Raw genomic sequence first — 13,971 nt, 5'->3', positions numbered from 1 at the left:
TACTGCCATGTAACCACCCCTCCAAGGCCTTCACTGAATGGTCAATGAAATCAACCCAGTCTTGTGAAGACTCCTTTTTGGTCTCTCTGAACTTTATCCTGTACTGTTCAGTGGTTAAGCCATAACCATCCAGGAGTGCATTCTTAAGAACTTGGAAATTGTTAGCATCATTTTCTTTTACAGTAAGGAGCCTATCCCTACCTTTTCCAGTAAATGATAGCCATAGGATAGCAGCCCACTGCTTTTGAGGGACATCCTGTACAGCACAGGCCCTCTCAAGTGCAGCAAACCACTTGTTAATGTCATCCCCCTCCTTGTAAGGGGGAACTATCTTGTGCAGATTCCTGGAATCATGCTCTTTTGCAGGATGACTATGGGGAATACTGCTGCTGCCACCATGGGTATCTAAACCCATTTTCTGTCTTTCCCTCTCTATTTCTAAAGACTGTCTATCCAAATCCAGCTGTTGCTTCTTGAGCTTCAGTCTGGTTTGTTCCACTCTCAATCTATTGAGCTCCCTTTCTAACAATCTGTCATCAGGGTGGGTGGGAGGGACATTTCTAGATACAGAGGTATGATGGGAATGAACAGAAGGAGACCTGTCCCTTACAAGGGGCACCCTAACAGCTTGGCTACCAGCATAATGTGAGAGCACATCATCAGTATGATGTGATTCAACCTCTGTACCAACTATGCTAGACTGTCTAGTAATGGGCAGGCTGAGAAGTTTCTTTCCTGAACCTTTTCCTGGGGGAGTCCCTGGATCAGATTGAGAACCATTAGCTACTTTTTCTACAGATTGGGCACTTATGGCCTTATCCTGTACCCTAAGCATGTTAATTAACAGTTCTAAGGAAGGATTCTTCCCTACACTCAAACCTCTCTCTATGCAGAGACTCCTTGCTCCTTTCCAGCTAAGGTGATCATATGCAAGTTTGGACAGTTCCACTTTTTGGCCTGTGCCAGACATTTTTAGAGAGAGTTAAAGTGATAGGAAAAGAGAAAAAAGTTTTCAGAACTTTTTGGAAAGACAGAAAAAAAACTTTTTAAACTTTTAAGAACTTTTTGAAAGTTTTAGAAGTACTTTTCAGCACTTAGAAAAGAGTGAAAAGAGGAAATGCAAAACTTTTTGGCTATGTGTATATACACTGACCTTGTTTTGTATATTTTTCTCTTATGAAAAGTACAATGACAAGAGTGGTAAGTAGTCTCAAAGCACTTATCCCACCGCTGCACAACCAATGTAGGAGGCTGGACTGGCTTGTAGTGAGTACCAAGGGGGTACTTGCACCTTGCACCAGGCCCAGTTATCCCTTATTAGTGTATAGGGTGTCTAGCAGCTTAGGCTGATAGATAATGGTAGCTTAGCAGAGCAGCTTAGGCTGAACTAGGAGACGTGTGAAGCTACTACAGTACCACTTAGTGTCATATGCACAATATCATAAGAAAACACAATACACAGTTATACTAAAAATAAAGGTACTTTATTTTTATGACAATATGCCAAAGTATCTTAGAGTGTACCCTCAGTGAGAGGATAGGAAATATACACAAGATATATATACACAATAGCAAAAATATGCAGTATAGTCTTAGAAAACAGTGCAAACAATGTATAGTTACAATAGGATGCAATGGGGAAACATAGGGATAGGGGCAACACAAACCATATACTCCAGAAGTGGAATGCGAACCACGAATGGACCCCAAACCTATGTGACCTTGTAGAGGGTCGCTGGGACTATTAGAAAATAGTGAGAGTTAGCAAAATAACCCTCCCCAAGACCCTGAAAAGTGAGTGCAAAGTGCACCAAAGTTCCCCTAAGGACAAAATAGTCGTGTTAGAGGGAGAATGCAAGGAAAACACAAATCAGCAATGCAACAACGATGGATTCCTGTCTGAGGGTACCTGTGGAACAAGGGGACCAAGTCCAAAAGTCACCAGCAGCTCGGAGATGGGCAGATGCCCAAGAAATGCCAGCGGTTGGTGCAAAGAAGCTCTTACTAGGCTGAAGAACTGTGAATACTGCAGGAACGACAAGGGCTAGAGACTTCCCCTTTGGAGGATGGATCCCCCACGCCTTGGAGAGTTGTGCAGAAGTGTTTTCCCGCCGGATGGATGCCAACAAGCCTTGCTACACGCAAATCGTGCGTTTAACGTTTTTGGATGCTGCTGGGGCCCAGGAGGGACCAGGAGGTCGCAAATTGGACCTGCAGAGAGAGGGGACGTCGAGCAAGACAAAGAGCCCTCACTGAAGCAGGTAGCACCCGGAGAAGTGCCAGAAACAGGCACTACGAGGATGCGTGAAACGGTGCTCGCCGAAGTTGCACAAAGGAGTCCCACGTCGCCGGAGACCAACTTAGAAAGTCGTGCAATGCAGGTTAGAGTGCCGTGGACCCAGGCTTGGCTGTGCACGAAGGATTTCCGTCGGAAGTGCACAGGGGCCGGAGTAGCTTGCAAAGTCGCGGTTCCCAGCAATGCAGCCCAGCGAGGTGAGGCAAGGACTTACCTCCACCAAACTTGGGCTGAAGAGTCACTGGACTGTGGGGGTCACTTGGACGGTGTCGCTGGATTCGAGGGACCTCGCTCGTCGTGCTGAGAGGAGACCCAAGGGACCGGTAATGCAGCTTTTTGGTGCCTGCGGTTGCAGGGGGAAGATTCCGTCGACCCACGGGAGATTTCTTCGGAGCTTCTGGTGCAGAGAGGAGGCAGACTACCCCCACAGCATGCACAAGCAGGAAAACAGTCGAGAAGGCGGCAGGATCAGCGTTACAGAGTTGAAGTAGTCGTCTTTGCTACTATGTTGCAGGTTTGCAGGCTTCCAGCGCGGTCAGCGGTCGATTCCTTATCAGAAGGTGAAGAGAGAGATGCAGAGGAACTCGGCTGAGCTCATGCATTCGTTATCTAAAGTTTCCCCAGAGACAGAGACCCTAAATAGCCAGAAAAGAGGGTTTGGCTACCTAGGAGAGAGGAAAGGCTACTAACACCTGAAGGAGCCTATCAGCAGGAGTCTCTGACGTCACCTGGTGGCACTGCCCACTCAGAGCAGTCCAGTGTGCCAGCAGCACCTCTGTTTCCAAGATGGCAGAGGTCTGGAGCACACTGGAGGAGCTCTGGACACCTCCCAGGGGAGGTGCAGGTCAGGGGAGTGGTCACTCCCCTTTCCTTTGTCCAGTTTCGCGCCAGATCAGGGGCTAAGGGGTCCCTGAACCGGTGTAGACTGGCTTATGCAGAATTGGGCACATCTGTGCCCAACAAAGCATTTCCAGAGGCTGGGGGAGGCTACTCCTCCCCTGCCTTCACACCATTTTCCAAAGGGAGAGGGTGTCACACCCTCTCTCAGAGGAAGTTCTTTGTTCTGCCATCCTGGGCCAGGCCTGGCTGGACCCCAGGAGGGCAGCTGCCTGTCTGAGGGGTTGGCAGCAGCAGCAGCTGCAGTGAAACCCCAGGAAGGGCAGTCTGGCAGTACCAGGGTCTGTGCTACAGACCACTGGGATCATGGAATTGTACCAACAATGCCAGGATGGCATAGAGGGGGCAATTCCATGATCATAGACATGTTACATGGCCATATTCGGAGTTACCATGGTGAAGCTACATATAGGTAGTGACCTATATGTAGTGCACGCGTGTAATGGTGTCCCCGCACTCACAAAGTTCAGGGAATTGGCTCTGAACAATGTGGGGGCACCTTGGCTAGTGCCAGGGTGCCCTCACACTAAGTAACTTTGCACCTAACCTTTACCAGGTAAAGGTTAGACATATAGGTGACTTATAAGTTACTTAAGTGCAGTGTAAAATGGCTGTGAAATAACGTGGACGTTATTTCACTCAGGCTGCAGTGGCAGGCCTGTGTAAGAATTGTCAGAGCTCCCTATGGGTGGCAAAAGAAATGCTGCAGCCCATAGGGATCTCCTGGAACCCCAATACCCTGGGTACCTCAGTACCATATACTAGGGAATTATAAGGGTGTTCCAGTAAGCCAATGTAAATTGGTAAAATTGGTCACTAGCCTGTTAGTGACAATTTGAAAGTAATGAGAGAGCATAACAACTGAGGTTCTGGTTAGCAGAGCCTCAGTGAGACAGTTAGGCACCACACAGGGAACATATACATGCACACCTATGAGCACTGGGGCCCTGTGTGACAGGGTCCCAGTGACACATACATATAGGCCACAAACCTATGAGCACTGGGGTCCTGACCAGCAGGATCCCAGTGACACATAACAACCATACTGAAAACATAGTGTTTTCACTATGAGCACTGAGGCCTGGCTATCAGGATCCCAGTGAGACAGTGAAAACAGTGACAAACACCCTGACATACACTCACAAACAGGCCAAAAGTGGGGGTAACAAGGCTAGAAAGAGGCTACCTTCTCACACCGTCACCCTATCCTGGAATCCTGATGGATCTAGATTCAGCAGCAAGGTCCAAGATTTTAGAGTCCATGTCCTCCAGCCGGCGGCCAACTGCGGGGATCTCCTGTAGAATACCTACCATTGTGGTAGCTTGTCGCGAGCATGAAAGGTTTCTGTAGGGCCAGAGTCGGTTTGCGCCTGTGGAGAGGTCATGGTGCATTATCGGGAGAAAAGCAGCTGGCGGCAGTGGGTTTTCCGGAGAACCTGCTGGTGGGCATCTCTGAATCAGGATCCTGCAGATAGTGAAGGTCTGGTCTCTTAGATGGGAAGGGGGTCACTTGGGTGTGGTGGGCTGCCCCAGGGTATAGGAGGGAGGGTAGCACTGCCTGTGGTAGTGTACAACAAGAGATAGCAGCCTGATCAGGTGCAGACGTGCACCCCAATGACATAGCTTAGGCTGCGGCAAAGGGTCCAGGTCCCATCTACGACCACTCTATTGCTGGGAAGAGGGAAGGTTGGTCCCTCCTTAGAGTTCACTCTGGTAGCGTAAGCTTGAAGAGAGGTGGGTTGAAGTCACATAGCCGCAAACAGAGCAGAGACAGGGAAGGACTAAATCTGCTGCTGGCGGGGAGGGAATCTAGTACCTAGTAAACTTGTGATTTTAGTGTGTATCCACCAGGTGGTCTTTTCCTTCCAAAGCTTGGCATAGAAAGCTGGCTCATTGTAGGGCCAAGCGAAGCACCACAATCCTTACTGCTGTTTCTCGTAGCCTCTGTGGCGGAAGCCAGGTGGGGGGGGGGGGATAGACTGTACGGGTACTCATGTGGCAAAGTTTATTCAGATCCCACCCTTTATTAAGCGAGTCTGCTTGCAGCGTAGGGAAGTCTGTCTCAGGGTCCTCCATATAGCACAGGGGAACAAAGCAGGGAGTGGTCTCCCCTCTTGGGAGAGGATTGGGCAGGTCAGGATCCTTCCCTTCTTCTGTGGCCAGTCCACCAGATGTGGAGTAAGTGGGTAGCCTGGTGGTGGCCACCCTGCTTAGGGTTTGAGGACACGGGACACCCTGTGGTACAGTCTGCAGGTGAGAGATGGGTGGCAGGCGTGTGTCCAGTGCAACGGTGCAATAGGCACAGTGGAGCCCAGGCTGAGGAGGTAATAAGTAAGGTCCCTTAGGGGGTGGTGGTCTGGGTTCAAGATGCAAGTTCAGGGCCATGTCAGGTCGTGCCACTGCCACCAAGTAGAAGGGAGCCCAGGGGGCCGTGCTGTGTGGCTCCGACCTTATCATGGGCCATCCTGGGTGCAGCTCTGTAATGGGTGCCAGCAGAAGGAGAAGAAGAGTGGAGCACAGGGACCCTTCTTTGTGTCCATTGTGGTGGAGGAGCAGCGTACCTGTGGGCCATAGGGTATGGAGGTCAGATGACAGCAAAGCTGAGAGTGCTCCATGACGGTCCACTGTCGGCCTCGGGACAGTGGAATCAATTGAAGCGTGCCTCACCGCCTCAGTCCTGGCTCTGGGTCTCAGTCCAAGGCGCATGTTGCAGCTGCTGCATTGCCGCAGAGGGCTGACACTTGACGTCAGAGCCCTGCTGCAGCCTCGGGATTGTGGAGGGAGGAGGCATGGGTGTCCCCACAGCTCCTCAGGCTCTGCCACCAATCTCTGGTGCACTCTGATGCATAGAACACATTGCCAAGTGGCCATCTTCACTTAGAGCCAGACCATGCCCCCAATTCTGAATGATTTGAAGATTAGGAAGCTGTGGAGATATTGTCAACCAGCACAACAAATTCCTTATTGCTTGCAAATTCAGAAATGGTAGAGATAAGCAATGCTCTACTCACATCCCAGACAAAAAGAAGGATTTGGAGAAGTGCATTCAGAACATTTCTAGGTTGACTAAGGATTTGAAGGAGTAGGAAGCAACAGGTGCATGGGAGGCTATTAGAGAGGGATTCTCTGCTGTAGGCAGATGGTTTGGAAATGTAGGAAGTGGAGTTGTATGCTTGTTTTGAAGCTTTTGTTGTAGCTGTTGCTGGTTATTGCCATATGTGCAATAGTTCTGATTGTGCATTTCAGAATCTATCGGACAATGAAGGTTGAGCAGAAGAAGAAGAGAACGAGGGTGGATTTTGAGCTTGAAGAGAATCAGGGTAAATATTATGATGATATGAAGCATCTGTAAGTCTAGAAGGAAATTGATGAAAACTACAAAGTTTTAGTCATCTAATTAGAGTGGTTTTAGCATGAGTGAGATTACTTAATTTGTCATCAGAGGGGGGAGTAAAAATGCATAAATTTGGCAGTGCTATTATTCGTCGTAGGAGTGGCATAAAAATGTGACTAACATTACATACATTGTGTCTTAATGTTACTAATTGTAAAGTGGAGCATCCAAGTGTATCATTGAAAGTGCATTCACAGTAGAAGATTCCTAATTCATATATAAGAGTGTTCTAATGGTGGGTTTAACCTGTTGAATTGTAATACATGTACACATTTGTATTCATGTACCTTAAATAGGTTATCATGGTGAACTTACATATTATGTTTGTTCATAATTATGTTACAATTACAATTTAAGATGCACATATAATCATGTATTTTGAATGTGCATTGAAATGCTATATTACGTTAGCTTAACTAAAAGGCCTGAAATGTTGATTTGTGTGTCTAACCTTCAATGTGGAGTTTGCTCATGTTGCAATATTCTTTATTTGCAGCTGCTCATGTCTGAGTCCACAGTTAATGAAAGGCATATTGTTTATCTAAGACAGTCGGATACAGGATGATACTTTGGCAAAGACAATGAGAGTGCTACCAAACTGTGTGTACCATGCTCTTGAAGGCTCTCAAGGTCATCCTGATGTTTGATTTGTGGGATGAGAACTTGAAGGGAGTTGGCAATTTCAACATTGCAAAGAAATTGCACTCAGTTTCACTGATATTCACTCAGTTTTGACGAGAGCAGATTCCCTTTCCCCTTTCCACATAGACTTAGAGGGGTTCAGACCTCTCTACTCTTTGTTGAGTAGCTTTGCGCTACATAACACCTCTTTATCGGACCTTCTATTGAGGTTACTGCTATGCTGACACTTTTCTGTTATTTCCATCATGTCCTATATTTCCTGAGAGATAATTAGGATTCCCCTATAGCTTAGCTAGCATAATTAGATTGAATTAGTTTTTCAAATGATTAGGCAAAAGGACCACAGCTTGTATACTGATCACCAAATTCTAGTTCTTATCTTCTGTATTGCTGCAACAGAGACCCTTGTATGCCTTATGTTTGTATGACTTATTCGGATTCAATGCTTTACTTCACCTTTAGTGATTCTGTACTTATTTCGAATGTTTTTGAGACTCATCTTCATAAGTTTGGCCACACATTTGTAATAAGCATTTAACTTTATTTACTGTCTCCAAGATTTGATGTGTAACCAAATAGGTTACACTGTTAATTAATATAACGTTGATTTTAACTCCCTTTACACCCCAAGACTTCTCAAAAGGTCCTTTGAAAGAAGAGAAACTAGTAAATGGGCCCATGTCACCAAACAACAATCATTGGAGTTCTGTTCACTGATCTTGCTCCTGTGTTCCCATGAGAGGAGTTTTACCAGTGCGACTTCCAACTTACACAACATGGCATAATGTCATAATCTTGGCTTTCTGCACAACAAAAGAAAAGGTAACTGCTGAAAATCATGCAAGATCACACCAGTTTAAATACAGTTTTACCTGGGCCAGGGTCATACTAGGACAGAAAATAGGCCCGGGCACCAAAATAAAAGTGGCCCCATTATTGTATTTGATTGCTAAATAAATGGCCCATGCTTGCAAATGGGGGCAATTTTGAACTTGTAAAGACATGATGTATAAATATTTTGCAAGGTATTGAAGACTGAATGGATTTTAATTTGCCGCAGGAAATGTTTATTTTAAAATTAGTGAAATCAACAGTAAAAAAATCAGTCCAGTAGACCATAAAATAGGCCACAAACAACCAAAAGATGGCCCACACACTAACCTATCAGACCTGCCCCTCAGGCACTGCTTGATTTCCCTATTGGCCAATCTACCCCTGACTGTGCTTAAACGAAAGTGCCAGTGAATAAATACACCAACAAAGAGTCAAAATTTAGAGTAGTAGTCCATTTTAGCAAGAGGTAGGAAATTTTGATTGAATGATGGATATTTTTATTGAGATATCAGACTGCTAAAATATTAGCAGTTTGCCATGTTATCCTATATGCAAGGCTTCAAAAGGTGGGTTACGACAGCACACAGCATAACGTTAACAACCGCTTTGGAAATGAAAAACCGAGGATCTCTTACTGTTTGACAATATCACAACTGACAAACAATCTGAGCAAAATACATTTCTGTTTAGCAAGAACTTTGAGCCCATTCGTCAGTACCTGATCATCAGCAGACCTGATGTACTTAGCTCCGAGCTGCACAGCACTGGTTTGTGACATGGTTCTTATTTTGGTGTGTGATTGATGGGCGGATTTTCTCAGTGAAAGGGGGACTTTCAGTAGGATGGGCAGAATCCTGCCAATTCATTGCTGCTGCTCAGAATTCTCTTTGCTTTATTGAAAGGTTTTGGAATGCGGAGATGGAGGCTCGTGAATTAAAGCAAGCCCCATCCCTGTGTTCAAAATCACACAAAAAATGAATTGCACCCCCTGGCCCTGCACCCCGCTGTGCTCTCCTACAGTGCCCATAGCACACATTCATAAAGTGTAAGCTTTCCCTCTTACACAGCTTCCATTTTGTGAACTGATACCACCCCTTTTCAGGTATTGGTATCCATTCAATGCTCTGCAACAGCAATTGTGGTCACAAACTAATATTGCTTTTCATTGAGAAATATTAGCAATCGGGATTCACTCTTTTTAAAATGATTCATAATGTTAATCAGCGTGCATCGTAGTATTCAATTAATGTTAGGTGGCCGCATGTACATGTAAGAGATTCACATATAACCGTACTATAGTCTTATATTCGCTCCAGCAAGCTGAATTCTTAGGTTGAAATCTTTGCACTCATAGATGACTTGATGTAGGCCTAGAGCTCTGCCATTTGAGTTATTTCTTTAATAAATGCATGCTTCCTTTCTTTTGGAAGTGCTTTATTGGGGAGTGATTATTAAAAAGAATATAGTCATTGTTTATTGTAGAGAGCTGTGAGAGTTAACTTGCCCAAATAAGTGTTGGCGTGGATATGTAGTAAATAAGAATGGGAAAGAGCCTCCTGTACCAAGCAGACTAACTATTACTAGCTTCAAGGCTGCACAGCTGAACATTCTTTGTTCGATCCTGGGAACCTGGGGAGTTTACTTGCTCCCAGAGAATTCCACCTTCTTATTAGACCTCCAGAGAGAGATGCTGGGGCGAAGCTTCCAGAACGTTCTACTGTGTATTAACTGTGTGTCTCTTAGAATAGTTTAGCAGGTCCTATCCTGACGGGGCATCAAAGAGAGAAGGCACTCTCAACTCTGCAGATTCCACTTCCCAAGGGTGTTGAGCTTCATGATTGAATGCCTATTTCTTCCCTTAGAACCTTAATTAGGTTTCGCTGATGCTTAAACCTTCCTCATTTAACAAACCCTTGACATTTTTGAAGTTTTAGATAGATTATTGAAGTTCCTTTATGAAACCTATCTACTTTATATTCTGTACTTTGTGGCTTGTTCTTCTTTCATCTTTTTCCTTATAATATACACATTCAGACTACATACTTCTATGTATATCTTCTTGCTTTGGATACATTGATTTCATTAAATGACGGGTGTTTGTAACGCTTACTAAATTTTGCTAATAAGCCTTACACTTTAGATACCATCCTCTCTCTTGTAATTGTGGAGCGAAATTGGTTGGCTGTAGTTGAAGTGTATCGCCGATGCGAGCTCCTTTCATACGCTGTAAGTCAACAACCAAAGGTCCATGGGATCAGTGGAGCATCCTCTAGGAGGATGAAATGAGAAATCTTCAGATTCATGAAAATCCGCCCCATCACAGGCTTTACAACCGCAAAATCCATTCGTTTGTCAAACCCTTATCACTATCAGGAAAGACGAAGATTCCATTTTTAAAAGTTATATGTAATTATAGAGCGTACGAGTGTGAGATATAATCCATTTAAATTTGATAAGGAGAGCTGCTTAGACAAACAACATGTAAAGCAGGCATCTCAATGCGAAAATGTTCATCTGCATGCAAAGGTCGTGTTGATGCGTACACTTGCTGCTAAAAGCTGCAAGCGAATTGCGCCTCTTGATTGCCTACATATGATATTCTGGAGGAACAGCGTTAGTGCACATTAAAGATGAGAAGGGAGTGCGTCACAATCTTCTATTAAGAGTAAATGTTGATTTGCTCTAATGTGCACTTATTCCCCGCAAAGAGAGTTCTGAATAGAGCATGTGTCATCGTTCATAATGATTTTCTTAGCAGATGATTTCTTTACCTTGTAAACAGGAGTTAGTCATCGATTATTGAAAAAGAGTTCTGAGGATTAGATACCTTTGTGTTTTTGTCAGCATTTTTAAATACATAATACATTGTTTCTGGTATCATAACCCTGAGGCCTGAAACAGTGCATTTAGCTTGTGAGAGCTTCAATACCCCACTGAAACCAGAAGCTCTCCGGGACTTGAAATAACGGATCAGCGTCTCATCAAGTGTAGGTCATCGACATAAACTTTTGTTCCTAGGCAGATCCACTTGGGTGGCTCGGTTGTCTCCTTCCCTTTAGAGTTCCATTGGTGCACACATAGTATAGGGGAATTGCTATGCTACTATATATATATCCTACCTGCTTCAGTCTTCCTCCACCTAGACCCACATTACAGAATATTATCTGCTGTCCCACTGTGAGTATGTGCACTAGCCACAGACTTGGACAGTGTCCAACACCACAGTAAATATGCTGTCCCCCTGCCTTCAACTTTCCATCGGGACACAGATGGCTTTGGGGAATTTTTGTGCTACTATTGGTGGTCTTCCTGCTTCCAGTTTCCCTACACCTAAGGCCATATTAGAAATATGACATGCAGTCCCACTCTACTCTGTGACACACACTTACTTGTGTGAGCCGGCTGCAGGATGGAACAGTGCACTGTATCAGAGTAAAAGTACCATGCCTCCAATTGGAACAATGCATTATTGAAAGGCCACCAGTCCACTTTTCACTGGAGGCAGCGACCAAGCCCCCATTCCAAAGAAGGCTGAAATCCCCCTGTAGGTGTGTGCAGTGAATAACTGCTCCTACCTGTAGGGGGGTGCCTGGGGCTTCGAAGGGTAATTGCCTATCTCGCTTCTCCCCTTCCCCGCCAAGGTCACTGAGAAGTTAGTGAACGCCTGCCTGTCTCACTTCCTAGAGGAGAACACTCTCGACGCCTCCCAGTCTGGATTCAGCAAGAACCACAGCACTGAGACCGCCCTCATCGCCTGCACTGACATCAGAACCAGAGTCGACAAAGGTGAGACCGCCGCACTCATCCTCCTGGACTTCTCCGCAGCCTTCAACACTGTCTGCCACCAAATACTCCATACATGCCTCTACAACGCAGGAATCCGACACAAGGCCATGGGCTGGCTCGCCTCCTTCCTCACCGAAAGGACCCAGAGATTCCGCCTCCCTTCCTTCCAATCTTCAGCAACCAAGATCATCTGCGGAGTTCCCCAAGGGTCCTCCCTTAGCCCCACCCTCTTCAACATTTACATGGCCCCGCTCGCCAACATCCTCCGCCCACACTGAATCACCATCATATCCTACGCAGATGACACCCAGCTCGTCATCTCCCTCACTAGGAACCCCACCACCGCCAAGACCAACATCCAAGTCGGACTCCTAGACACCGCCAAATGGATGACAGCAAGCCACCTCAAACTAAACTCCAACAAAACCGAAATCATCATCTTCGGCCCCAACAAAACAATATGGGACGACTCCTGGTGGCCCACCACCCTAGGACCACCGCCAACACCCGCCACCCATGCATGCAACCTCGGCGTCATCTTAGACTCTTCTCTCTCCATGACCCAGCAAATCAACTCAATCACCTCCTCCAGCTTCAACACCCTCTGCATGCTGCGGAAAACCTTCAAATGGAGACCCATAGAAACTAGAAAGACCATCACCCATGCACTCGTCAGCAGCAGTGTGGATTACGGAAATGCCCTCTACACTGGCACCACATTCGAGCTTTGGCAGAAACTCCAGAGGATCCAAAACGCAGCCGCACACCTCATCCTGAACCTCCCACGCAATGAACACATCTCCGCCCACCTCAGATCCCTCCACTGGCTTCCTATCGACAAAAGGGTCATCTTCAAAGTCCTCATCCTCGCACACAAATCCCTCCTCAACACTGGACCAGCCTACCTCAACGAAAGAGTGAACTTCCACATCCCCACCCGCCACCTCCGCTCCGCCGACCTCGCCCTCGCCACAGTTCCCCACATCCAACGCACCACCTCCGGAGGGCAGGTCCTTCTCCTACCTCGCCCCCAAAACCTGGAACTCCCTCCCCACCAACCTCCGCAAGACCCAGGACCTCCTGTCTTTCCGAAAACACCTCAAGACATGGCTCTTCGAACAGTAAAACGGCAGCCCACCCCTCTATTTTCTCCCCCCACCCCCAGCACCTTGAGAGCCTTACGGGTGAGTAGCGCGCTTTATAATTTTTTTGATTGATTGATTGTGCCTTTCTCACAAAAGGCACCCACCGGAGCCACATTGAATGTGCACCACCTCTATGTGACATAAAATCAATGTATTCCTGATGGCTTCCTTGCCTGTGTCTGCAGTATGGCACTAGCACAAGGATTTCTTTTTTGCATTGCAAAAGGCCCCTATGCAAATTAGTACACCCAACTCAGATTGTGCCAGCATATGATTCATATTACATATGAAGCTGTACAAGCCTCTGAGGCCCCTTCTGCAATGCCAGTGTGCTCTAGGAGTGTAAAAGGCAGGGCCAAAAGCTCATTGCATCCAGGGCACTTTGTGTATTTTGGCTCCCGATGGCATCTAGCTTCAGACATCTGATTCCTCAGAGGCTTGTCTTGTGGAGTGTGCTATCTCCGGTCTGACCACAACACAACATTAGAAAACAACAACACATGCTCAAACATATTGTGTATCCGCACAAAAGATATGTATGATATATCGTAAAGTGATATATGTTATCAGTGATGCAACTAATCATGACATTTGTGAAGTTATGTAAGATATCTTTAAAGGTCATGCATAGCTAGCAATAACAGGCCAGTTTTACATACACACCCACACACAAACACACACACTCACATACATACACACATGCACCCACAATCACACACACATTCAACGAATAAATCAAAGGTTAAAGTGATGTTATAGTTAAGTTTTTAAATGAGATAAAAACCAATATGTAAAAAATAGACCACATTACACATTAAAGTAACATAAATTGCTTTTCAACACAATTCTAATATTCGTCACTCAGGAGACAGCGAACATGATTTCCAGTCACAGTCATAAATGATAAAATGTCCCTTTACGCCACTACTAAGTCTTCATTTTGTTTTTTAAGAATAAACTAGGTGCCATACCAATTT

The sequence above is a fragment of the Pleurodeles waltl genome, chromosome 9 (assembly GCF_031143425.1).
Source record: "Pleurodeles waltl isolate 20211129_DDA chromosome 9, aPleWal1.hap1.20221129, whole genome shotgun sequence".
NCBI classification, from domain to species: domain Eukaryota; kingdom Metazoa; phylum Chordata; class Amphibia; order Caudata; family Salamandridae; genus Pleurodeles; species Pleurodeles waltl.
The sequence above is the reverse complement of the archived record's forward strand: the minus strand, read 5'-3'. Positions refer to the sequence as shown.